Source organism: Eumetopias jubatus, unplaced genomic scaffold (assembly GCF_037043125.1).
Source record: "Eumetopias jubatus isolate StellerSeaLion01/CBP00866 unplaced genomic scaffold, mEumJub1_p1.0 scaffold_14, whole genome shotgun sequence".
Taxonomy (NCBI): domain Eukaryota; kingdom Metazoa; phylum Chordata; class Mammalia; order Carnivora; family Otariidae; genus Eumetopias; species Eumetopias jubatus.
The window spans coordinates 37,767,956-37,793,334 of record NW_028274820.1 but is presented as its reverse complement, the minus strand read 5'-3'; the positions used below and the strand labels follow the sequence as shown (position 1 = coordinate 37,793,334).

Genomic DNA, 25,379 nt, shown 5'->3' with positions numbered 1-25,379 from the left:
CCAGGGCCACCTGCACTGCTGGGGTCGCTAATCTTAGCAAAGTTCTGCTCAAGCCTCAGCAGACCACAGTATGTCTGGCTTCCCATTTGAACGACATTCCTGTGCTTCACTCAGGCCAGTATCTCCACTCCAGTGTCACCACTCAGCAACTTTTAGGACCTATGCTCATGCTTCCCCTGAGCAAAGTCAACAGAAATATGGCTCTTCTTCCCGGGTTAGGCTCTCTTAGGGGGTTCCTATAACAGGGTGGCTTGGTCCCTAAGGTATTATAGCTCTTTTTAGCTCCACACATACACATGCTTTCTCCCACAGGGGTACAGCTCAGAGAGGATAGTTAAGTGGTCACTTTCAAATTAACAAAAGCCACTAAAGACTCAGAAATACTTTTGGAGGAATTTATCTTGCCGATATTCGTGCACAGGTGAGAAATGACTTTGATGCAAAGTTATTCACTGTAGCATTGTTTGTAATAGCCAAAGATTAGAAACAACTCAACTGGTTGTAACTGGTAAATACATGATAATATATCTGTATCATAGAAAATTAAACAACCTTAAAAAAGAGTCAGGAAGCTTTCTTTATACCAATAGGAAAAGAAGCCCAAGATAAACATACAAACAAAAAACAAGGTGCAGAATGGTATTAAAATATGCTGTCTTTGTAAGCAAATGAAGAGAAAGAAAAACCTATTTGTTTTTGCTTGTATATGCTTAAAGAAACTATGGAAATTTACATAGGAAATTAAGGACAGGGGTTACTAATGGTAGAGACTGGGTAAGAATTAGTCAAATGAATGGTAAGAATGATAGGGAGACATTTTATTGTTTACCTTTTAATAGTCTTTGGTTTTTAAGTCATATTTGTTTTCTCTATTCTGCCTTCAGATTTTCTTAAAGTCAAGGCCTTGCCATGGACCCATGTCAGTAAAATCCTTGCATGTTGGCTTCCCGGCCCCAATCCTTGTTAAGTTTTTGCTTTGCTTTTCTTCTCCTGGGAGGTTCCTCTAGGAATTTTTAAATTTAATCAATGTAAATGGGTATGGGACAGATAGAGCACAGGCCTTTTCAATCTGATCTCCCCTTGCCCAGGATATACTCTGTTTTACACACCCATAATGACCTCTGCGTATATAACAACATGTATCATGTTTACATAAATGAATACTCCTTGGGTTACAAATACCAGAAATTCAACTCAAACTCTTAGACTAATCCTGAAATCTCCCTGCACACCAAGGGCAAGAAAGCACTTAATAAAATTCCTAACTTCTGGGGTTGATGGAAAGATGAAGTAAATTAATGCACATGAAGAACTTGGTCATGCACCCACTTCAGAGTAAATAGAAAATAAATGTTAGTTGTTATTATCATTTGTAGACATTTTAAAGCATAATATTTGTTTTTCTGTGCCATATGTCTCAATAGTGTTTATAAATGTGCAAGATCTATTATACAAGTTACAAAATAAATCTTAGGTTTTAAGGTTAGTCTTTATTTACACACAGTAGTTTCTATAGGGAAAGACAAAAAAAAAGTCCACAATAAATTTTGAACTCAAAATTTTTAAATGGTTAAGCAAACTTAATTCAAACTTCCAAGTGTAATTGAGACCAAGGGCATATGAAAATGCCAAACAAGAGAAAATAGGGGATTCCAAATTGTGCTTCATAAACACTCATTCAAGATCTCAAATACTCACACAGGGGAAAAGATGAATGATTTGATTGGGCAGCAGTTATTGTTAAAGGAAAATAAAGTGGAAGAAACTGAAATATTTAGGTACCTATCAAGAAGTGATGAAAGCCAGCTGTGGAAAAAGATTCTGTAAGGGAGTTTCTGTATTACAAAGGAAATAGCTGTACAATGTCAAGAAGGGAATCGGTGAGACAGAAAGCAAGGAAACCCACCACAGTAATATGCCATCTTCGCAAAATCATTATTCACACATAATCTCAACATTTTCTTTCTACTATGCTGTGGCTTGAAAATTTTGCTTCATCACTCATGAATTTACCTCCAAACGTTTTTGGCTATCTCATTAATTTTAATCTTTGTCTTCTAAAATATTTTACTGTTTGTCTCTTGGGGTCCCAGGAATGTACTGTGGTATGTCTCTTCTTTCCACAGGTTGTATTTATTAGTTGAGAAGGGACTGGAGAGTGGAATGTCTATGGTGATTTTCAGAAGGTAATATGTCAGTGCTAAAAGCTGAATGTCTAGATTGCTACACATTTGTGACGACATTAAATCAATGATTCTGAATTATTCTTAACATATAATTAAATACTCAACAGTGTTTATAGACTGGCAGATAGACCTGTTGGCATCACCTTTCTTATAATAAATGCAATAACGGTGATGGTGTTGATGATAGCAACTGACTGTCATTACCTAAAATTTTCTGTTTTTACAAGAATATTTTTAGTTTTAGCTATAAGTAGTCCACTGAAAAGTTTTGCTGTAAGATGTGTGACAACTAGGGCGCCTGGGTGGCTCAGATGGTTAAGTGTCTGCCTTCAGCTCAGGTCATGATCCCAGGGTCCTGGGATCGAGTCCCACATTGGGCTCCCTGCTCCTTGGGAGCCTGCTTCTCCCTCTGCTTCTCTCTCTCTCTCTCCCTCTCTCTCTGTCTCTCATGAATAAAAATAAAATCTTAAAAAAAAAAAGATGTGTGACAACTAGAATATGAAACTAACTACACACATAGCCATGGTTGATGTTTGTGCTCTTTGAAACTTCAAGTGTTTTGAAGTGGCAATGTGGACTGGAAAACCATGATAAGCACACTGACACTGGCTCATTTCAGACATCCCTCAACAGCGTTTTGATGGTTAATTTTATGTGTCCACTTCAGTGGGCCTCAGGGTGCCCAGATACTTGGTTAAACATTACTTCTGGGTGTGCCTGTGAGGGTGTCTCTGGATAAGACTACCATTTGAATTGGTAAACTGAGTAAAGCTTGATTGCCTTCCCCATTGTGAGTGGGTCTTGTCCATTCTGTTGAAGACATACACAGAATAAAAAATTAAGAAGGAATTCTTTCTCTCTGCCTGTCTTTGAGTCAAAACATTGGCCTTCCCCTGCCTTTGGATTCGGACTTGGAATGGAACTTATACTGTTGGCTCTGCTGGCTCTCAGACTCAGACTGGAATTATCCCACAGTTACAGTAACTTATAGCTTAGAGTAACTCTCTGTGTGTGTGTATGTGTGTGTCTATGTGTGTGTGTGTCTATGTGTGTGTGTGTCTATGTGTGTGTGTGTGTGTGTGTCTATGTGTGTGTGTGTCTGTGTGTGTGTCTGTGTGTCTGTGTGTGTACTTTTTTTTTTTCCTCCAGTTGGTTCTGTTTCTCTGGAGAACCCTGACAAATACAAACATAAAATACTCTTTGGGGTCTTAAAATCAGGCTAGACATCATGAAGGAACAGACAGTCTTGCAAGATTTCCAGGACTTCCTGTGCTCAGTTAAGGCAGCAACGCCACGAGATGAGCCTTTCTTCTTTATTTTTATACTTCCACTTCCTGTCAAGTGCTCTTAACCAGTGAATTCAGAGGTGCATGAACATTTAAATAAACTCAAAGTGTGCATAATTATGTGTTTAGTATCCACCCCCCCAATTAAGTTCAATTTCTTTAGAGATTTCTGTAATCGATCGACAGGCAGAATTTTTACTTTAATTCAAAAGTGATTACCATTACCTCTCTCACTTCTCTAGGGACACATGTAAAGGTAGTGTTCTTTCTTGGGTAATAACTATAGTGAAAAAACTTAACACCACCTATTGGTTCTTAATGACTTGTGCCAGTGTTTCTCAAAATTCTGGTCCCTAGACTGGCAGCATTAGCTTTACATGAGAATTTATCAGAAATGTAAATTCTCAAGGTCCATTCCAGACCTTCTGAACCAGAAACTCTTTAAAGTTGGAGAACCACTGGTTTATAGAATAACTTCATAAGCATTATCTCATTAAATCTATGAGACACAAGGTTGGTACTATTACCTCCATTTTACAGAAGAAGAAAATAAGGCTCAGAGAAACTAAAAGGACTTCGAATATCACACCAATAAAAGGCAGACTTGAGGCTTGAACCAAGTTCTTGTGACCCGAGCCAATGCTCTTTCCACAACATTGAGTTCTCTCCTTAAATAACTCAGGTATATTCCTAACACGTACCCCCACTGCCATATAAGACTTGGGATACTTTACATAATAACTCCACATAATGGAAATGTGCCTGACCTCATAGGAAAACAACAGTAAGTGGCCGTCTCATAGAGCTCCTGTGTGTTTTCCCCCATGTATGCATGGCAATGAGGCACAGAGAGAAGCAGAACCTAAAAATGTTTGGTTCATATGAGAACAACAGTTCATTCTGTCCTACCCTGCCTCCAACCCTCCCATCAGGAGGTTTTCATGTTGTTCTTTCTGCTCAACTATGATGCAGTATAGTTTTGTAACAGCAGAAGAATGCAGAGTACCTGAATGTCCATCAGAAGGGAATGGTTAATTAAATTTTGCAATGGTTGTAAAGCATAAGGCAGCTCTATCTGGACTCCTAAGAAAAAGATCTCCAAGACACATCAATCAGAGGAAAAAGTAAGGTGCAGACAGTGCATATAGTACGCTATCATTCATGTGGCAAAATAAAGAATAACTCACATACATATATGTTTGTGAATGCACAGACTTTCTCCAGAAGGATAAATAACAACTAGATAATTGTGGTTTTGTCCAGCAAAGGGAACCAGGGGAGAGGGGAAAAGGGAGAGGGGAAAGGAGACTATGCTTAGGAAGGGAAAGATGGGGACTTACTTTTTACTGTAAACCCTTTTGTACTGTTTGAATTCTTTCAAAGCCATAATTAAAATTACCTTTTAAATCTATCTTTATTAAACATATTTATTTATTTTTTAATGGACTGGAAAGGACAATTATGAACTCCCAAGCATTCCATCTACCCTTCATAATCAATTATATTTTCATTCCCAAGAAGCTTCTTATCATTTTAGCCTAAACTACCTCTTTATGTAAATTCCCAGATCTCATCTCATTGGGTGAAGCTGAATTTATTCTTCTTAAATGTGAAGCGTTGCCTCCTAATTCTAGCATGCTAGTGGTGCTTTCTTCATCTTTCAAAAGCTGTTAAAAACTCCCAAATCCAAAATCCTCTTGCAAGCCTGGCACATCTCTGAGCCTAGGGCTCTCCATCTTGAGTCTTTTCTAATGCGGACAAATTGCTTTCCACCAGTCTCAAATCCCAACAACTTGCCTAATACTCTTTAAATGAGCCAATGCCCAATAGATAATTAATGAGTTGTGAAGTGCCCTTACCACCAGGCGCCTTCTCCCTAGGAGGGAACTCCCCCCAGCCCCTCACCCTGTACAAAAAATAAAAAGGATGAGCAAGGGAAAAACAAAGAAAAAAGAGTCTTGATAATTACTTATGAGACACCTATAATTATGCAAACCAGGATGAGCCATGGTGAGTTCATTTAGAACAAGTGTTAAAAAATATTTCAAATAAGGGAGGAAGAATGGCTGTTATATACTGAAAAGTAAATGTGTAATTTCTGGAATGTGTAAAATTTTGAGTGATTCATGAATAAAACTTAGAAGAGTGTAGGAAGCAGGATATGGGCTAAGTAAAAATGTATGTACAGGGGTTGGTAATTTATTGGGAAATACCCATAATGTACCACAGCCTGACTCAAGGTGGGGGAAAAAGAAAAGGGAAAAATACAGTGAGAGTAGATGTACTGTTTTGGCTGAAACAGCCCTATTTTGAGAGGACTCACCAGGCTAAAAGAAAATGTGGAGTTATCTTATTAACCTAACTACTAATTTGTATTACTAGTGATTTAAATCACCTACCTAAAGAGGTACTAGAGTGTTCACAAAATAACTCACAGTCTGTTAGCGCATAGAAAATGAGAGTTCTGAAGCCAGACTCACTCAGATCAGTATTCCAGCTTATAGCCCAGGGATTTATCCATGTTGACTGATTGTTATAAAGTAAATAGACATTATCTGTGTGAATCCACAAGGGTAAGGGTTTTCCTGATAGTTTCCTGGTTTCCCCAGTTCACCCTCACACCAACCTCAGCTGTTCAAAATTAAAATTATGTTTTCTTCTGTCCCATAACTTGGCAATTATGGGGAAAGCTCTAATAGGAGGATACTCTGCAGATAGATACACAATGTTCTGGGACTAAGAGGATTTTTAGTATAGCTTTTTAAGTTGGTTTTTAGCCTAAATTTGTTAAGTAACTTCAGTTACCTTCCATTTGATTTTCTCTTTTCTAATTGATGAGGTTAATAATTATTATAAAAAAATAATAACTCCAGGCTGTGGAATGTTACATATTTATTGGCATTCCAATGCCATGAGTAAGCACTTTATATCACTCTATGTGCTCACTGTTTTTCTTTTAATTCAGCACTCTCTGAGGCTCAGTTTCCCACAAATCAAGGTTGTTTTCAACCAACTTAATGTGATCTTTCTTTAGCAATCGAGATTTTTCAATGATCTACTGCACAGGTGGTGATTGTTGTAGGTGAAATATTCATAGTAAAATTAATAGGCACTTAAAATATATCCTATATAGGTGTTCAAAACCAAAGCACCAATTCACATCTAAAAATAACTCCAGTACAAGTAATAAAGACTTAGGGGGGTGGCAGTTGATTTAACAAACATTTACTTGGTACCTATTGTGTTCTGGGCACTGTGCTAGCCATTTGGATGGCAATGATGAATAGGATGAGGTCCCTGCTTTGAGATACTCTCAGTCTAGTGGAAGAAATGGAAAAGTAAACGTATAACTTCAATATAACAAGTGCTGTAGGAAAGTACATGAATACAAAATTGTGGCAGGACAGAGGAACACTAATGCTACCTGAGGCAGTCGGCTAAGGCTTTCTTTCTTTTCTTTCTTTTTCTTTCTTTCTTTCTTTCTTTCTTTCTTTCTTTCTTTCTTTCTTTCTTTCTTTCTTTCTTTCTTTCTTTCAATTTATTTATTTGAAAGAGAGTGTGTATACATGCACAAGTGGGGGGAGGGACAGAGGGGGAGGGAGAGAGAGACTCTTCAGCCGACTCCGTGCTGAGCACAGAGCCCCACATGGGGCTTGATCCCAGGACCCTGAGATCGTTACCCGAGCAGAAATCAAGAGTCAGACACTTGGGGTGCTTGGGTGGCTCAATCGGTTAAGTGCCTGCTTTGAGCTCAGGTCATGATCTCTGGGTCCTGGGATCAAGCCCTTCCTTGGGCTCCCTGCTCAGCAGGGCATCCACTCTCTCTCTCTCCCTCTGCCCCTCCCCACTGCTCGTTCTCTCTCCCTCTCTCTCTCAAATAAATAAATAAAACCTTAAAAAAAAAAGAGCTGGACACTTTACCAGCTGAACCACCCAGTTGTCCCACTTAGGCTTTTTATTTTATCTTGAAGACATAGTTGGAGTTTGGTGAGCATCTTTGGCATAGCGGGAAAGGTGAACATGGCTTTAGAAGAGCTGGTAGTCTGGTAGGGGAGACAGAGCAGCAGAAAAATAGCTATAAGACAATGAGACAAGGACTTTAAGTGGAAGCCTGCATAAAATGCTCTAGAACAGCAAAAGCAAAACAGTTCGTTTTGTGAAAGAGGGGGGAATGGGGTGGAGGCTGTGGTCAGCAAAGACTAAGTGGAATAGAAAGGAGGCGACACGGCAGCTTCACATAAAAGGAGGAATCAGGATTTGCCAGGCAGAAAGAGGAGAGAAGAAACAGGAACATTTCAGGGAAAGCAGCACCTTGATCTTAGCTATGAAGGCACAAATGGGGAACATTCTGGAGTGTGTAAGGCATATGGGGGTGGGAAACCAAAGAGTAAATAGAAAATCAGACTTGGCTACATTCTGAAGGGGATCTTATGCCACACTAAGGACTTCGGGCTAAAGCATATCCTGCAGGCAGATGGAAATTGAAAACAGTCCTTAATCCTGGTAGTGACGTGATCCGATCTGGTTGTAGAAATATGACTAAGGAAAAGCCTAGATGCAAGCTTCCAGGTATGAAGTGATGAGCTCTGACCTAGACTGGAGCAGTGGAATGAAGAATGAAGGGGCAGGAGATGGCTTCTCAGGAGGTAGAACTGAAAGGCAGTAAGGAAGTTAGAGGAGGGTCACGGTTCACTCTTGGGCATCTGGGAGAAGGATGGGGTTCTGGCTGAGCTAGGGAGAAAGGGAGAAGAAATCTGTGTGAACAATTTGTAGGGAGAATGCCCTGTCAGTTCTTTACCGTGTGCTGAATTTTGAGGTGCCTCAAGGGGAACTCCTATGAGTAGTTGGAGATACAGATCTATGGCTGGAGAAGAAATCAGGCCAAAGCATGAGATTGCCTTGGGGTGAGGGGGATGAGGAGGGGAAGGAGGAGAAAGGGTAAGAAACAAACCCTAGGGAACCCCAACTTCTCAGGGATGGACAGAGGGACAAAAAATAATTGAAGAGGCAAAACACTTAGAAGGATACACAAGGGGGACCAGGAGAAGGAAGTAAAGCAGAGCTCAGAAGAGAAGACAACTTTCCTGACAGAAATACTAACCGTTAGTGGCAAATGGACAAGAGAGGCAAGTAGGACAGTGTCCACTGGTAACTCAGTGTTCTTACCCACCCTAGTGAGAGCAGCAGTGAGCGGAGAAATCAGACGGCAGTGGATTAAAAAGAGAATGGGACCGTGCTCCCGTCAGCAGCACATACACTAAAATTAGAACAATATAGAGAAGATCCCTGAGCAAGGACGACAAACAAATCTGCAAAGCATTCCCTGTTTTTGTCTTCTGGAGGAGCAGCTCCAGCAGGGCAAGCTTCTCGCATGCATCGCTTCAAGACCAGGCCAGTGTGGCTGAGTAGATGGCTCCACACTAGAAGGCAAGGAGCTAGAGTCCTATCTTAGGAAAATCAAAGCGTAGAAAGGCAAATAAATCTTCCTCCCTCTTATCTTTGGTCATGGAATAATGGTGTTTATTGTTAAAAAAAAAAAAAAGAGGGCACCTGGGTGGCTCAGTCGTTAAGCATCTGCCTTCGACTCAGGTCATGATCCCAGGGTCCTGGGATTGAGCCCTGCTTCGGGCTCCCTGCTCGGCGGGAGCCTATTTCTCCCTCTCCCTCTGCCTGCTGATTCCCCTGCTTGTGCTCTCTCTCTATCAAATAAATAAATAAATAAATAAATAAAATCTTTAAAAGAGAGAGAGAATAGGACCTAATGAATAGAATAAGTCATGTAGTCTTCTTTCTTGAGAATCTGATGATGAAAAGGTGAAATGTAAGGCATTAGCCCAGAAAAAAAGGAAGTTGAGCTAAAGAAAGAATGGTTGTTTTTGTCACTGTTTTTTATTTCTTTAACGTCTGGTGGAGTCTCAAGCACATGTGCACCCAGAAGAGAAAGGATGGGTCACAAACATGAGAGGAGGGGAGATACTGAGGAAGCCAGATTTTGAGGGCTCAGGGTGAAGGTCAAGACTTGGAAAGTCGTAGAAGTTTTTCTTCCGGGATAAGAGGGAAGAAGGAAGAATAGGTTTAAGCCTAGAGACGTCTGAAGATGGTGAGGAAGACCAAGTCGGTGAGTTGATGCCTGACGACCTCTTTTTTTCTTGACAAAGCAGCTGGCGAGGAAATCTCTGAAGGTAAAGACAGAGTGAACAGGTGGAGAGAAGATGTTGTTAATAAATACCAGTGTGTTGTCTACTCCTTTAAACACATTGCTTCACTTTCTCCAGTGACATCATTAAATACTCATCTCAAGAAAGTTGGTTAAGGGGCTCCTGGGTGGCACAGTCGGTTAAGCGTCTGCCTTCAGCTCAGTTCTTGATCTCCAAGTCCTGGGATCGAGCCCTGCATCCAGCTCCCTGCTCAGCAGGGAGCCTGCTTCTCTCTCTCTCTCTCTCTCTCTCTCTCTCTCTCTCCCTCTGCCCTTCCCCCCTGCTCATTTTCTCTCTCTCTCAAATAAATAAATAAAATCTTTTTTAAAAAAAAGGTGGTTAAATATGACAGTGGAAAATGCAGACCACAAACTTCTAGATACAGAAGAATCTCTGTACAGCAAGACTAACACTGGGTTTACATAGCTTTGCCTGGGGCTCTACAAATGCTTTTGATAATGCTTCCTTTAAGCAACTTTGAGGTAAATTTGGGGTATAAGATTTAGAATGTATTTGGAGTAAAATATTCTGGTACTTGGTATCCTACCAAAAAAAAAAAAAAAAAATCAAAGAAACAGCCACAGAAAGCTGGACTTTGCCTAAGTAGGGGAAATATCTTAAGCCTGCGAGAGAATTGATGTGTCTTTCTAGCCTTTTTAGAAACTCAGACCACTGATTATCAGGTCTGGTGTGTGCTGCATGGTTGCCCTGAACAAATGAGCCTCAGACACAACCATAAAAAAAAGACATCAGACTAGACAAACTATCATTTAGAAAGAATTAAGACAGCCATATTGTATGCTAACCATCAGCTCATCTACGGCTGTTCTGGTGTCACTACTCTCCAGAGGCTACTTAATCTCATTGAGACAAGACAGCCAGCCTAATTGATACAGAAAATGAAAGCCCTTTGATCTCATATCAAACAGAGTCAGACTAAGAGAAGGATCCAGCAGGCAAGACAACTGTCTTCCAAAGGAGAATTAACACGGCAGGCAGGAAAGTAGGAAAGTGGTAATATCTTACTTTCGAATTCCGTGGACTTGGTTTACTTAAATAAGGAATGAAAAGTAATAAATTCATCTCAATGTATGAATAGGGTTTGTTTGCTCTTAGTGTTATGAAATCTTTCAGATTATCAACATTTGTTATAGTAGTGATGGAAAGCACAATAGAAGCATAATAAATATAAGAACACCTGCCTTTTAGCACGTAACTATAAAGGACAGGTGTTTGTCAACGACAACCATTACTGCTATGATCTGTTGCCCCTACTAAAGAAGTTCCTTGGAAGGGGTTTATTATATTGTGATTTAAATAGCATTCTCTATGCTTTGTAAACAATTTAGGTAGCTACCCATGCAAAACAAACAAACAAACAAACAAACTGGCTTTGCAATAATCAGAATATCTATGAATATACTGATATGTCTGTAAAGTTATCAGAGCACTTGTTCATATGTCAGGAAACTCATCAAAATTTGTGTTCTCCATTCTAATGCAAAAAGTATACACTTCAATAATCATATCAGTTGTATTTTACATACTTAATATAATGGTGGTTTTGAAAACCAGTCCAAGACTATGATTATATAAGTAAGATTAAATAAATTATGGTATTTAGAAAGAAAAAAAGGATTAATACAGTGTTTTTCTTTCAGATACAGAGGATTACTTTGAAAAGTAACATACTCTCTAGTTTAGTTGGTTCTGCCAACAGGATCTCATTTTTGATATATGTAAAAAGCCTTGAGTATCTGATATTTGGGAAAGCGTATCCTCCCTCCCACTATTCGACATTTTTAAAGCTGAGAGACCATGAAAAAAATACAACTAAAGAAGTGTCAGAAAGGAATCAAGGCAGAATATAAAATAACATCTTTTTCTTTTTCTTACCCAAGACAGTATCCATAATGATGAAAAATCAAATCAACAACTAATAAAATAACATGCATTTGAATAACCTAGAAAAAATGTGGCTGATTGTATATAGTGTCTGGATGTCTTCAAAATAAGCTCTGGCCCTCTTGGGATTTTTCTTCCAGTAATTTACAAGCCCAGACTTCAAACTTTTGGACTACTCAGCTGTCCACTTCTTTTTCCTCCTCATTTAAAAGTGACACCAGTGCTCTGTTCCACCATCTTAGAGGCACCACACCTGTGGTTTACTGAACTCGCATGAGACTTCCATCTTGCTAAATGAATACAGCACCTGGCTTATGATCTTCCTCCATGTCCTCATTCCTCATCACCACTTTCTGACAACTTCAGAATGCATGCTGAGGACCCATCAGTTACCTCAGCTGTCGAGTCCCAGGATCTTGTTCCCTGCGGTCCTCCAACTCCAGCCTCCTTCAGCCATGCACCAGCAGGATCATTCCCTGAATTTAACCACGACAGGCACTTGGAATATTTGGTTTTTATACACAGCCCCCAGTTGTACCACTGCACTCCTCCCCTTCCCAACCTTCTCCTGCTTTCTGCTCCCTGAGTTCAATAAATGCTAAATCCCTCATAGTTTAATCCATCCATGAGCTCTCTTCTGAGCCCATTATTGCCCTCTCCACCTAGGCCCCTGTCATATCCTTGTCACCCACGATGTCAGTGGGCAAAACCACATCATACACGCTATCCAGTGTTCCCATGTATGCCCAGGAGCATTGCTGGAGGAAAGCCGGGACCACTCCTGCTCATCATTCCACACTCATGCTTGCTTCCATTGTGCCACAATGCCGACAACAGTCCCCTGACTCGGTGCTGGGAGCATTCTCCCCAACAACTCTACACACATAATTCTCTCTCCTCAAAACCTTCTGTATCTTCCCTGTAGCATTCATAGCAGAGACTTCCCAAAGCAATTGAACGTAACTGGTCTCGTATCTCCTCTGCATCTCTACATACACCTGTCTCTTCATTTAACTTCCCTCAATTTTCATCTGCTTCAAAGGCACTTCTTACACCACGTATCCGACTTCCAATTCTATATTTTGAAATTCAAGCTCTCTCCAGAAGCCCAATGTCACTTTAACAACTTTTTATAACATGTCCCCACACTGAGTACTCAGGTGGCACATGGTAGGCACGCAGTAGGTATTTGTTGAATGAATGAGGAAATAGATAAATCTACACCTGGATGTTTTACTTCTGATTTGACTCTAGATAAGGGGCATTCACTGGAGGAGAAAAGGATCATCGAAGAGGAAAGCTGCTTTCTGTTTCTTCCACTCCAGCTGTTGCCAGTGCCTTCAACTCTAATCTTTGGTGCTCAATTGATTTTTCAACAGAGGTGGGTTTTGGGGGGAAGTAATTGGAACAGGGAACCAGGCCCACATATGATTACTCTAAATGAAATAAAAACAACTTGATTGCACACACAGTGTTTTAAAGGGCAATAGTTAAACGTATATTACTTCAGTACACAGTATGCATAAAGTAACCTCACAAAATCAAAAGGGCATCACATCACCTCCAAACCATCTTGATCACTAGCATTCCTTTGCTACATTCAAATTCTTATAACCTGATGACTACTGTTTTTGTGTTCTTCAAATGTATGGGGTCGTTATGATGGTGTAAAAATGGTCACCCACCACATCGTTCTATATGTTTTCCTACATGCGGTTTCTATTATGTATGCTATTTTAAATTTCTTATGATCTTGTTAAAAATATGTGTTTATAAATTGTAAATTCTGGGTTTTTTTTTTTTGTTTCTTCGGCTATGATTTTTTCCCCCTCTAATATGGATGGATTCCAGAAAACCCAGAAACAATATCTAACAAGATCAGAGCAGAGGAAGGAGAGGAATGGCAAATAAACATTTTCCAGTGTCGAGTTAGGAAGATATTCGATCTTTCAATGTGCTCAACAAATGGGTTTAATAATGCACATTTCAGTATAAAACAGTTCACAACAGAAATATTTGCTACTCAGCCCATTTATCCTGGGAATTACACAACATGGACCATTTTCAATAACTCTTTTCATTATAATGATTTCCTCCTGCTCAAGCAACAGAGATGTACAAACCATTTTGGTCTAGAAATGTAATATGTCGAGATACAAATGTATTAACAAAAATTAAAATATAATCATTTTCATCACCTTGGTTCTATGTTATGTTGTCTTTCTCAAGGTACTTTTTTAGCCTTCTAAAATCTTTCCAGCCAGAATATAAAATTGCTTTTTATTCAGAATCCATACAACTAGACAACTTGACAAAGCAGATTTATTTAAAAGTCATGGTAAACTACTGGTAGACCAAAACAGGAGATGAAGATATATTTTTAGGAAATCAATTGGTTTCTCTACATTTTGTAAGTTAAAGATCTTGAAGTGCCTTTTGAATCGTAAAAAATATATTGTTTGGTATAATTTTGACTTGTAGAATTTTATATTTTAATGTCAATCCATATATATTATATAGATAGTAACTTTTACTTAAAAAGACCATTGAAATATGTGAAACCTCTTTGAACATTCTGAATGAGTGGAAGTATAACATCATCCATTTCATCATTTATTCATCGAACAGGCATTCGAAGTATATGATGTGTACAGCACAACAGTAGAAACTAATTCCCCAAGGAGTTTAACAAGTAATAGAAAGAATTAAGATATATTTCTATATCACTATAATTCACAATACAGTAGTCCCCCGTTATCCACTCGGGATACTTTCCAAGACGCCCAGTGGATGCCCTAAAACCACGGATAGAACCAAACCCCATATATACTGGTTTCTCCTATGCCTACATACCTCTGATAAAGTTTAATTGATAAAGTAGGCACAGTAAGAGATGAACAACGGTAACTCATAATAGAACAATAATAACAATACACTGCAGTAAAAGTTATGTGAATGTGGTCTCTCTCTTTCTCTCTCAGAGTACCTTATTGTATGGTACTCATCTTCCTTTCTGTGATGATTGTGAGATGAGAAAATGTCTACATGATGAGAGGAAGTGAGGTGAATGACGAAGGCATTGTGACCTAGCGTTAGGCTACTCTTGAACTTCTGAGGATAGGTCAAAAGGAGGATCATCTGCTTCCTGACGATGGTTGACCGCAAGTAATTAAAACTGTGGAAAATGAAACCACGAATAAGGGGGTCTACTGTAATAATTGCCAAAGCTATGCCGTAAACATTTATAGGACTATTGAGATTTATGATAATTTTTTTTTTACTGGTCTGACAATTTAGCGCTTAGAATTGTATGTTTTACAAAGCTACCTGAATGGCAAGCACATAAAGCACTTCATTCATTCTTTTAGCCTTTGTGGACTCAGAATTTTTGACCACGTTTGTCTAGTACTTGGAAAGCAAAAATTCAGGGAGTGTTTAATGACTGAGCACATATTGTGAATAAGGCACTAAGCTGGGCACTGGTCCTAAACATTACAAACGAAGACAGCAGACATGGTCCCTTTGCTCCAGGAGTTCCTAATCTAATAGGGCAAGAAGGGGGAAAAAAAAAACCACATTTGCCCTGAACATGTCTTTCATTCCTTCCTACATTCTCACCATCACTGGAATTGAACTTTATTAGGCATCAAAGCAACCACATTATTTCATCCATGCCCCCTAGGAGCAGCAAGCAATACAATTGGTTATGGTTGATTTTATGGTTCGCCCATGATTGTTGATAAGACATGTCAGTGTTTTCTAAAGCACTGGATGCTGCTGGTATAACCCACACATGGGTTAAAAGTGCTGAGATGGCATTTCTGATCCACTTGAGCAGCAAGCAGTCTTTGATAAAGGGCTTCAGATCGCAGAGGCAGAGGCCCCTTGAAGGAGCAAAATTCTACCCAGGAAGTGAGAGCTCCGAAAGATTTGCTTTTGGGGACTCTTCCTGGTGACATGACGGCTCCTTCCCGTCCAGAGCTTTCCTCTGTGGATGAGAACGGAAACAGCACGGGAATGGAGGAGAAGACAGGGAGAGCTAACGCAGAACAGACCGTACAATGTATGAGAAAGTGTAGAAGAAAGGAAGAAAAGGCAGGATTTATGAGGAGAATGGGAGGGAAGAGGGGGAAGGAAGGAAGTAGGGAAGGAGGGAGGAGAGGGGGAGGGGGAGAGAAGAGTCGGAAGGGAGAAGACAGAGCCTATAACACTAGCAGCAAGGGATCCAAGGGTGTGGTGGCTGTACCGATTGAACACAGAGTACTGTGCAGTAAATCCTGGGCCAGGTGCCCAGGAAAAAGGACAGTAAAACTCTTAAGAAGTGACAGCTGTTTTATCAGGAGGAATATTAGTAATAATCATAGCTAACATGTACTTTCCATGGGCCAATCCCGTAAGTGCTTTGCATGGATTAACTCATTAAATCCTCAAGACAACCCTGGAGGCAGGGAGTCTTAACCCTGATAAAGAAACTGAGTTTCAGAGACGTTAAGTAATACCCAAGGACACAGAGCCACTGAGCAGCAGGGCCTGGATTTTAATCAACAAAGCCTGGCTCCAGTGTTGGAACTTTTTAAGCACCATGCTCCCCCTCACTGGCTCTCACCTCCCATGTGAGAACCTGGAGTAGGAATATGGTAGGAAAAAGGCATGACGGATTGAGACATGAATCTGGCCACCCCTGGCTTCCAAACCGCTTTCCACTCTTGATATGAGGAGGGACAAATATTTTGAACAAAACATTTATCACATACACATTCCAGTGTAAGACATACATTCCAGTGTAATTTCAATTAACTGAATAACTGAGTGTATAATTTTAATGCTTTTAGGTAAAATCTTATCTGGGGGGTGTTGAATCAAATTATCCTTAAGGAACACCCTTGTGAACAATCCCAGCTGAAGCCCCCCAGCAGAATATTGGTTACGTGTAAAATACCTAAATTTAGACAGATTGCACTAAGCTATGTATTATAGATAAGGTTTGTATAGATAGATAGCAGGAGCTCTTGCAGATAGATAAGTTATTCTTAATTAATAAACCGTCAGCTAGCTAAGGACTGGCTGGTTGTAAGACTGGATAAGAGGAGAGCTCATTTATTCATACATTTGACAAGTATTTATTGCCCACTATGTGCCGAGGGATTATTTTAGTGACACAAGAGAATATAAAACAAAATTGAAGCTCTTCTGTAGATTACATTCTGGAGGTGGGGGGACACCGATACTAAACAAACAAATAAATAAAGCTCTAATGTGTCAGATGGAAATGAGTGCTAAGAAAAAAAAAACAAAGTGAAATAAGACGGACAGAGATGGAAGTAGATGCAATTCATGTCGGGTGGTCAGAGAACCTCCCTTTGATGACTTTGAGTGAGACCTGAAGGAAGTGAAGAAGACAGCCGCGCAGATGTGTGGGTGGAAGAGCATTTCAGCCAGAGGGAACAGCAAACACAAACCTCAGAGATGGGAATGTGCTTGGTGAGTTTGAGGAACAGTAAGGAGGCCAGTGTGGCTGCTACAGAGGGAGCAAGGGGGAGAGCGACAAGAAGAATCAGAAAAGGGCAGTGTAGGACAAGATGGAGATTTTATTCTGAGAGAAACGGGCGACACTGGAGGGTCCGACACTGGAGAGCAGTGATATGAACTGTGGAAATATCCCTGGGAAGTTGAAAAAGAAAAGAAAAAAGAGGGTAGTGGAGGTGGGGTAGCGCCTCTTGTGTGTTTCTAGGGAGTGAGTATGGGATAGGAAATACAACGTCATCTAAGGCCAAGTAAACTTCTGCTAAGCTAGGAAGAGACTGATAGGATGACAAATAGCTCTTAGAGCAAGAAAAGTGGGAGCCAGGGGCGCCTGGGTGGCTCAGTTGTTGAGTGTCTGCCTTCGGCTCAAGAAAAGTGGGAGCCAGGGACTGTGGGAGAGTGATGGGGGAGGGGGTGGGAGCTCTTGCAGGGAGACAACATAGTGCATAGCTTTTAACACAAATGTCAGCACATATGGGCCACACCAAAACAGTGGAAAGGAAGAACAGAGAGCCAAACGGAAGGAAGAGGGTGAGGAAGACAGGGAGGTACAGACTAAGAGGTTGAGCAGTACTGGGGTAAGGTCTCAGGTGAGACAACCCACTCTCTCCTCCATCCCTCACAGACCCATAGACGGTTGTGGTTTTGTCAAAGCCTAAGATAATTTTGAGTCTGCACTGTTTCTGGGGTTGTTCTTCCTGCAATGGGTAGACGTTTCAATCCAGTTGAAAAAGAAAATCATCAGTCAAAGGGTTAGCTGTCTTTAAAAAGAGATAGATTAGGAAATGTGATTTCAAGAAAGGAATGTCGATTGTGTATTAATATTTATTAAAGGTCTGTTAAATGCAAAATACACATAGTTGGCACTGACTGAATTCTCAGCCCAGCTTATTATGGTGGATAATTTATCCCTACTCTACAGGTGAGGGAAACTGGGGATCTGAAGGTTTAAGAACCTACTCCAATGTCACAGGGTGGCCAAACTTCTAATCCAGGACCATTTGGTTCCAACTGCGTAAATGTCCCTGCACATCTAGGGAAAACCTTAAAACCAACCATGCACATGGGCCAGTGTTGTAGAAAACAAGAACACAGAGGCAACAGCCTGTTCCTCTGCACACATTTTAATAACAGCTTTGGGTCAGCAGTACTCAGGTTGTCTGACATTGCTGGAGCCCCTCAGATTCACAGCATGCTGCCTTTTACCACCCCACCTCCTCCCCAACCGCTCACTTCCCACTGCCTCACGGGAGGCTGGCTGCCACATTTTCGATGGTTTTCAGACATGTCACATCTCCCAAAATTATGCTTCATAATATCTTTGAAGAATTTCTGTGATCACCCAAGATTTCTAATCTTTAGTATCCTGGTTCTGTGAGTACTATTGTAATTTATTTATCATATTTTATTAATGAGGGTTGATTAATCTAATCCATCACATTTCGTGTTAGCCAAGAAAAAACCTGGCTCTTCTCTCCTTATCCGGTGAATTTTTCTAATGTTTTCCTAGAAGTGTTCATTTCTATTCAGTCTTGAAAGTCCAGAGGCTTATCTTAGAGAAACCCCAATATATTTCACATTTGAGGTCCACAACCCTCTCTGGATTGCTAACATCAGAGTCCTATCCACTGGCGCTATTCTTATTTAGGGGATTTATAAGAATAGATGTATAATGATAGTGCCAGACTATAGCATTTTCAAGCTACAGCTGCTATACCCATCGTTGAGTCTAATCATCTTTTTTATTGACAAAGACCTTAAAGTCCAGCCACTGAAGTGTGTTGTCCAAGGTCACACAGGTAGTTCATGGCCAACTTCAGGTTAAATTTCAGGTCTTCTGACCCGCAGACCAGCAACCTCAATTACCTTTCCATATCTTCTCTCGTGAAGGTAAAAGTCTCTGTTACATCTCTCCAAACTATTTTCATAACATCTTCCTGAATGATTAGCAAAGCCATTAAATAGGTATAGACACTGAAAGTCAGAAAGGTTAAATGACTGGTAACTGAGGAGTATAGTGAGCATTGCTGTGGAGGAAGAACTGGGAATAAAACACAAGTTCTTGGCTTAGAAATCAAGGATTCGCTCCTTTAAAATGCATTCACATAGATAAGGGTATTGCTCAATAAAATTAGCAATCTTTCTCAGTTCTGGGTTCTATAGTGTCTCATTTACTTCAGAGTTTAGTACTTGCTCTTTTTAAAGAAAAATCGTTTAATTGGAATTCTCAGGGGAAGACAATGCAGAAAATTGCCTAGGCATTTTTCGTAGGTCAGATTTTGGAATATGCCTTTCAGACAAATTTAGAAATTTATCTGAACATATTTTCTTTCAGACAAAAATGTTTTCAATGACCAATATCTGCAACACAAGAGAAAACATAACAAATCCACACCAAGTAACAGGATGACCCTGGTTCTTTCCTGTTTAAGCTAAGTGGAACACTGTCCTCAACTTTTCACATGTTATTCTAGTTATGCCACGCTGTTCCAGTCAGTCTGTGCCTGCTTGATTCCGTAACACTCATGCAGAGAGACAAGAACCATTGCTGCCTTCATTGACCACCTACTATGGCCAGATGGCACAGCCGGGAGCTGGATCATGGCCAAGGGGAACAAGGCACGGTGGACGCACTTGGGGAGCTCAGGGTGGTGGAGAGCAGAGCATGGAGCTTTTAAGGGGAGTAGAAAGCAGATGGCCTCAAGGAGTCAGAGCCGGGAGGGACGTCGTTCAGCTGAAGGAATCTCCTAGGTTTTAAGAGCTGGGCCTTAAAAAGATGATCGGATTTAGAGGAGAGCGCTAACAGGAAGGGAACTGCAGGTAGAGGAGAAACGGTTCTGAAGCCCGGACATCAGCACACCGATCCTTAAACTTTGCTGGCATTACATAAAACATTTTTACCATATATCTCCCTGAAGGAAATAGGAAGAACTAGTCCCAAAGGAGAGGGATGAAGGGTCTAAAGCCAACTTCCCATTGACTAACATTTATTGGACATAAAATACTTGCCAGTTACTATACTAGGTATTAAGGACACTAAGATCTGAGTAACTGAACAAATTTATAACAGGGTTTAAAAATCGGACTCTCTCTTCAATTTGTGGAAAACTGTTTGATCCACACAGCTACGCAATTAGATACTTTGTCTAGAAATCCAAAGAACCTTGCCAAGAATTCATTCTATATTAGTTTTAGGAAGAATCCATAATGAGACAAGGTAAAATAGTTACATGAATATAGACATAGACATTATATAATCTCATTTAAGAAGACAGATTTCAGTGCACAACAGGATAGACCTAGAACACCGTTCATTCTAGAAGAATTAGGTTGCATGGACACTCCATACTTAGAGCCCAGAGGCTACATCGCTTGGCCCGGGGACCTGGGCATGTATTTTCTTCACTTGCTCCTGCTGCCAGGCCATTCACAGAAGTTTCTCTCAGGTGCCTTTCTTTGCCCTTCCTCCTACCTCCCAAACCCCACTTTATCATGATGTCCCCCCACTGTGTTGTACCTTCTCTGCTTCATCTGAACAGTCTACCTAAAACACGGACGCACCGTTTAGCTCAACGGAAGGCAGCTATGGCAACACAATTGTTAGGCCACGGGTACAGTTGAGATGCTAGTATTATCTTAGAAAAGAAATGCTAGAAATCAGTGAAAACGATAGGGCACTATAAATCAAAAGGAAATGTAGGCATTTCATTATAAGTGTATGTCCATGGTTATTTTTCTGATTACTCATAATACTAATATAGATGATGAAAGGATTTTAAGAACACGTTTTGAACATGTCACGACAATATGCTAAGAACATACAGGTATTCACACACACACACACACACACACACAGGACAAAGAAGATATGAGTATCAAAAGGGAAAAAAGGAAAATATGATGACAATTATACAAATATGAACATAGTACTGACATGTTGCAGAGGGAGCCCAGGGATAATTATAGAACAGTAGGACCCATGAAAACGGAAAGTTTCAAAAAATAATAATAACGTCTGGTTTTTTCTTCTTAAATTTTTAAGCTACTACCTGATATATTTTTTCCCCTCCTGGCAAATATCAAAATCTTTGCAAGTTTCACTGCTTCAATGCAATACACTAGATCACATGCAACAAGAAAAGAGAAAACTCCAGGTCATTTCCAAATTGACAGGAAGTAATTATTTAGAAGATTGAATTTAAAAATCATTTAAAATTCAGAATTTTACAATTGAAAAAGTTGGTAGTACAATTAAGTTTTCCTAGGATATTGAGTACATTTTCAATATTTTAAGGGAAAACCTAAGAAAACATCTTGGAAATGCCTGGGGAAGAAAAAATGCACTAAAATGCACTGCACTATGTTATACTATTTCTGTTAAAATTATAGTTTTTCATAGTAATTACTCAATAAAGATAACATTTACATACTCATATAAATCAAGTTAAAGATAAGGGTAACTGATTTTGAAGTTATTAAGCCAGAAAAGTTGTTTTTTTTAATTAAAACAATAAACAGGAGATCTTTATAGACTAAAAGTATACATTTACATGGACCTCCAGTTAAAATTATTGTGTAGCAGGTTATCGCAAAACCTTATTTCCAAGTTTCTGGAAAATACATTTTATAAATTCAAATAGCCAATATAAATCAGAGATGATTTAGAATTCTATGTACATTATAAAATTACTAATTTTAAATAAATTACTCATTCCTTAAACAAGATTACAAATTATAGAGCAGAACTTTAAATTTTATTTTTATTTTAGGGAAAAACAAAAGTTTACAGATATGTGATATGAAGTGTTCACACATAGACTGCATCTCTTATGTGACACTAGGAAATTTTTCTGTATAAGCTACAACATCATATTTGAAGATAAATCCAGAGTTCTAATTTTTAAAAACCTGTAAGATGATTTGCAACTTTAGGATATCAGATACATGGCATGCAAATCATTATTCTTGAATGCTATGTATTCATTCATAAAAGACTTCTAAACAAAGGAGTTGGAATTTGGTTCACAGTTTATAAACTTTGCACAAATTTTGTTATGATAACCTGTTACCCACAGAGGAAGTTATCCATAAACAAAAACAATCTGGTATTTACTAATTTTACACAATCCATTGTAAAACTTCCTGGTCTAAGGCTTTAACCAACTGGGATTTCATATGAACCATAACCAGAGAGAGTGAACAATGATAAATTAACAGTATCAGAGAAAGCAGATGACATAGAGTTAACATTCAGTGTATATAATTAAATAAAGTTTTTTTTTCTTTCTTTTTTTCTTTCTTTCTTTCTTTCTTCTTTCTTTTCTTTCTTTCTTTCTACCTCATACAAGTGATCTAGTGATCTAAATCATGGAATTTCAAATCCATCTATGGTTGTTGTCAAATTCAGTAATTAAAAATGCAACCCAGTGTAGAAAGGACATTTTTCTCTTAATTTTAAAGATATTTATGGCTTACTATTTTTTAAACAAATTATTTGCCCAAATAAATTCTTGCAATCACTTGCTGGTTCCTATGACTATTTATTGACAATTATTTCTAAATTACATAAATGTGTTAGTCACCAAGTAAATCTTGTTTTAAAAATCATTGATAAGTGTAGCAATTATAAAAATGTAAGATTCTCATTTGTATCTCTGGTTTAAAGTCTAATTAGTGATTTGTACTGATCCAATATTTTATATAAATACAAAATCTAACAATTTGTTTTCTTGAGTCTATATGAGGTTATAGATATCTTTACAAATTTTGTTCAGAAACTGAATTTTAGAAGACATGCTCCTGAACACAAAACGTATTTTATGAATTATCTTAAGCATAAAGAAACACAAATACCCACTTTTATCATTCAACAACACATTACTATAATGCATTGCAAAATATTTGCTAATGGAAACGCAACAATTTTTATTTACCTAACCTGTTACTTCACACTGTAGTATAGAATAAATTTTATAAAGGCAAAACTTTGATTTATTCTGACATTAGCAACATGATTTAATTCAAAAAGTCAAAAGATTTATAGAGGTAATATTTCCAATTCAAACAGTATTTTGCTGGATTTCAATTTTTCCACAGAGCTCTGAAATAAATAGATGTTTTTTAACTTTGCTTTAAGATGTTTAAAGGGGTTTCAAGTATTCTACAGATACAGACTTTAGAGAACACTGAATTCTTAAAAAAAAACAAAACTTTTTTTTTGTTTTTGTTTTACTCCATGGTAGGGTCTTGAAGACTTTTTTTTGTCCAAAATTTCATTTTCACCTGCAATAATTGTATTCAGGTTTTCTAGCAGGTAAAGTATACATTCTTACAAGGTTTCAAATTTCAGAATTCCAACAATGCATTTAAACTGAGCACCCACTGAATCACGTTCTGTCCTCTTTGTTGTGTGTGCCTATTATCTTCCAATTCTAATATTTATATTAAATTTTAGTCTTTTTAGCTCCCCAGAAATACCTTAGTGAACCCTCAGCAATTGCTAACCACTTAATATTTGTGAACCGGTGAGCCCCTTCAAGTAGATCGTTAACCACAGAGAGCCTGACAATTTCCAAATCCTATCCTCTGTCCAAAAGGAAAAGATAGGGCTTTGTGAGGCCGAAAGGAAGCGAAGGAAAACAAAACAAATGTAGCTCATGCTGAAAGTGAAAAGTGCTTGGACAGATTAGTATTTTCTTTTCTGCAAGGCGCCCTGCCAGACTTTTTTTTTTTTTTTAATAGAGAAGAGTTATTTTTTGGTCTGATTTTTCAGTTTCTTGGAAAGTGTTGGTATTTACCATCCCCACCGGCCCCTCATAATTGTGGTTGGTTGGTTGTGTTTTTTCCATCCGTTCACATCACAGACTGCAGATCCTCCCGCCTCACTCTGTCAAAACCCCTACTCTGGGCAACCCTGGGTTTGGAAACTCCGCGGACTCCCGACGACATATCCCACTCATACTCTCACGCCTCTTATTTTAGTTGCAAGATCCCTCACTCCAGTTGCAGTGAAAGCCGGAAATTTTCATTTAACTACCCCCCCTCCTTCTCGCCCCCCACTTGGAGCCGAGAGCTGGGGAGCTAAGAGACTCAGAGCACAGCCGGGTCTCGGCCGCCTCCCCTCTCTCCGGAAGGCTTTAATTTGCACACTTGCTTGCCACTGCGCAGCGAGCCCCTAGCCCCGCCGCCGCCGGGTGGGTCTCCGGCAGAGTTGGCCTCCTGGGCCCCCGCCCCCGCTGCTTCCCGGGCTCGGCCCCGAGCCCCGGCCGGAGCCCCGCAGCCCCGTCCGCCCCCAGCGAGCGGCGCGGGCGGCGCCCTCCGCCGTCCCTCCAACGTCCCTCCGCCCTCCGCCGCTGTGCCCACCCCTTCGCGGGAGAGAGTGCTGGTAACTCCTTCCTCCGAGCGGGTTACCTGCTCGGCGCCGTGGTGGACACGTGCGAAGGTCCGACAGACACTCGCAGCCCCCTCGGGAGGCCTGAAGCTGCCAGGCCCCTCAGGTAAGGAGCTGTGCGTTCGGGTGGGTGGGCTGCGGGGTAGGGGGTCCCCCGGGGAGATTTGGGAGCGTTGCCAGGGTCGGAAGCGAGGGTGTGGGTGGGGGGTGACTGTGGTTTGGGGGGGGTGTATGTATGCGGAATTGGCTTTAGTTAACCCCTTAGGGGCCGAGGCAGGCTAGTTACGGGGACCAGTTTTGGGGAGCTAGAGGAGTCTCTCCTAATCTGGCAAGAGGAGGACATCCCACACCAGGGACACCCCCAACACTAAGATCCTCTGCCTGCTCCCACATAGCCGTGCGCACAAACACCCACACACTCATCAAGCTTCTTAAAGCGGAATATAAACTCCACTCGGACACACAGAATAATCCACACTTTAGGGTTTAAAATGCACTGCCTCTGGGGACTCCATGCGGGACATTGTGTTTCCGTGCCCCACATTCATTTCCCCACTAAAGCACACTCCAGCTCGCGGAGGTGTGGGTGTGGCCTCCCATCTACTCCACCACGAGATAAATGTTAACGCAGGCTTCTTGCAGGGGGTGTTATGCACACTTATAGGAGTGCTCGCAGGCGGCCAGTGCACAGGCTTGGAGCCCCACACGGACGCGCGTTTGCTTTAGTTTCCCAGTTTAATTTTATAATTTAAAATATCCAAGTTAAAACGCACACCCGGCGGTGCGCAGCTCCGGGCCCCGCAGCGCGCCCCACAGTCTGCACGTGGGGCGCATCTGCGTGTGCGCACACGCGGGAGTGGTGGTTCCAGTGCGGCCTCTTGTCGCTGCGCTG

The 25,379-nt window shown here is 40.2% G+C and overlaps 1 protein-coding gene and 1 pseudogene across 2 annotated transcripts in view; both read left to right on the top strand.

Annotated features, from left to right (window-relative positions):
* Positions 1–8,705: 8,705 nt before the first annotated feature.
* LOC114222465 (U6 spliceosomal RNA) lies at positions 8,706–8,803 on the top strand (annotated as a pseudogene).
* A 15,669-nt stretch (positions 8,804–24,472) lies between these two features.
* CDK6 (cyclin dependent kinase 6) overlaps positions 24,473–25,379 on the top strand; it is a 229,441-nt gene continuing 228,534 nt past the window's right edge. For both annotated transcript variants that reach the window (XM_088018217.1, XM_028119543.2), the window contains exon 1: positions 24,473–24,593. The gene's annotated coding sequence lies outside the window, so the exon portion shown is untranslated. The remainder of the gene's footprint in view (positions 24,594–25,379) is intronic.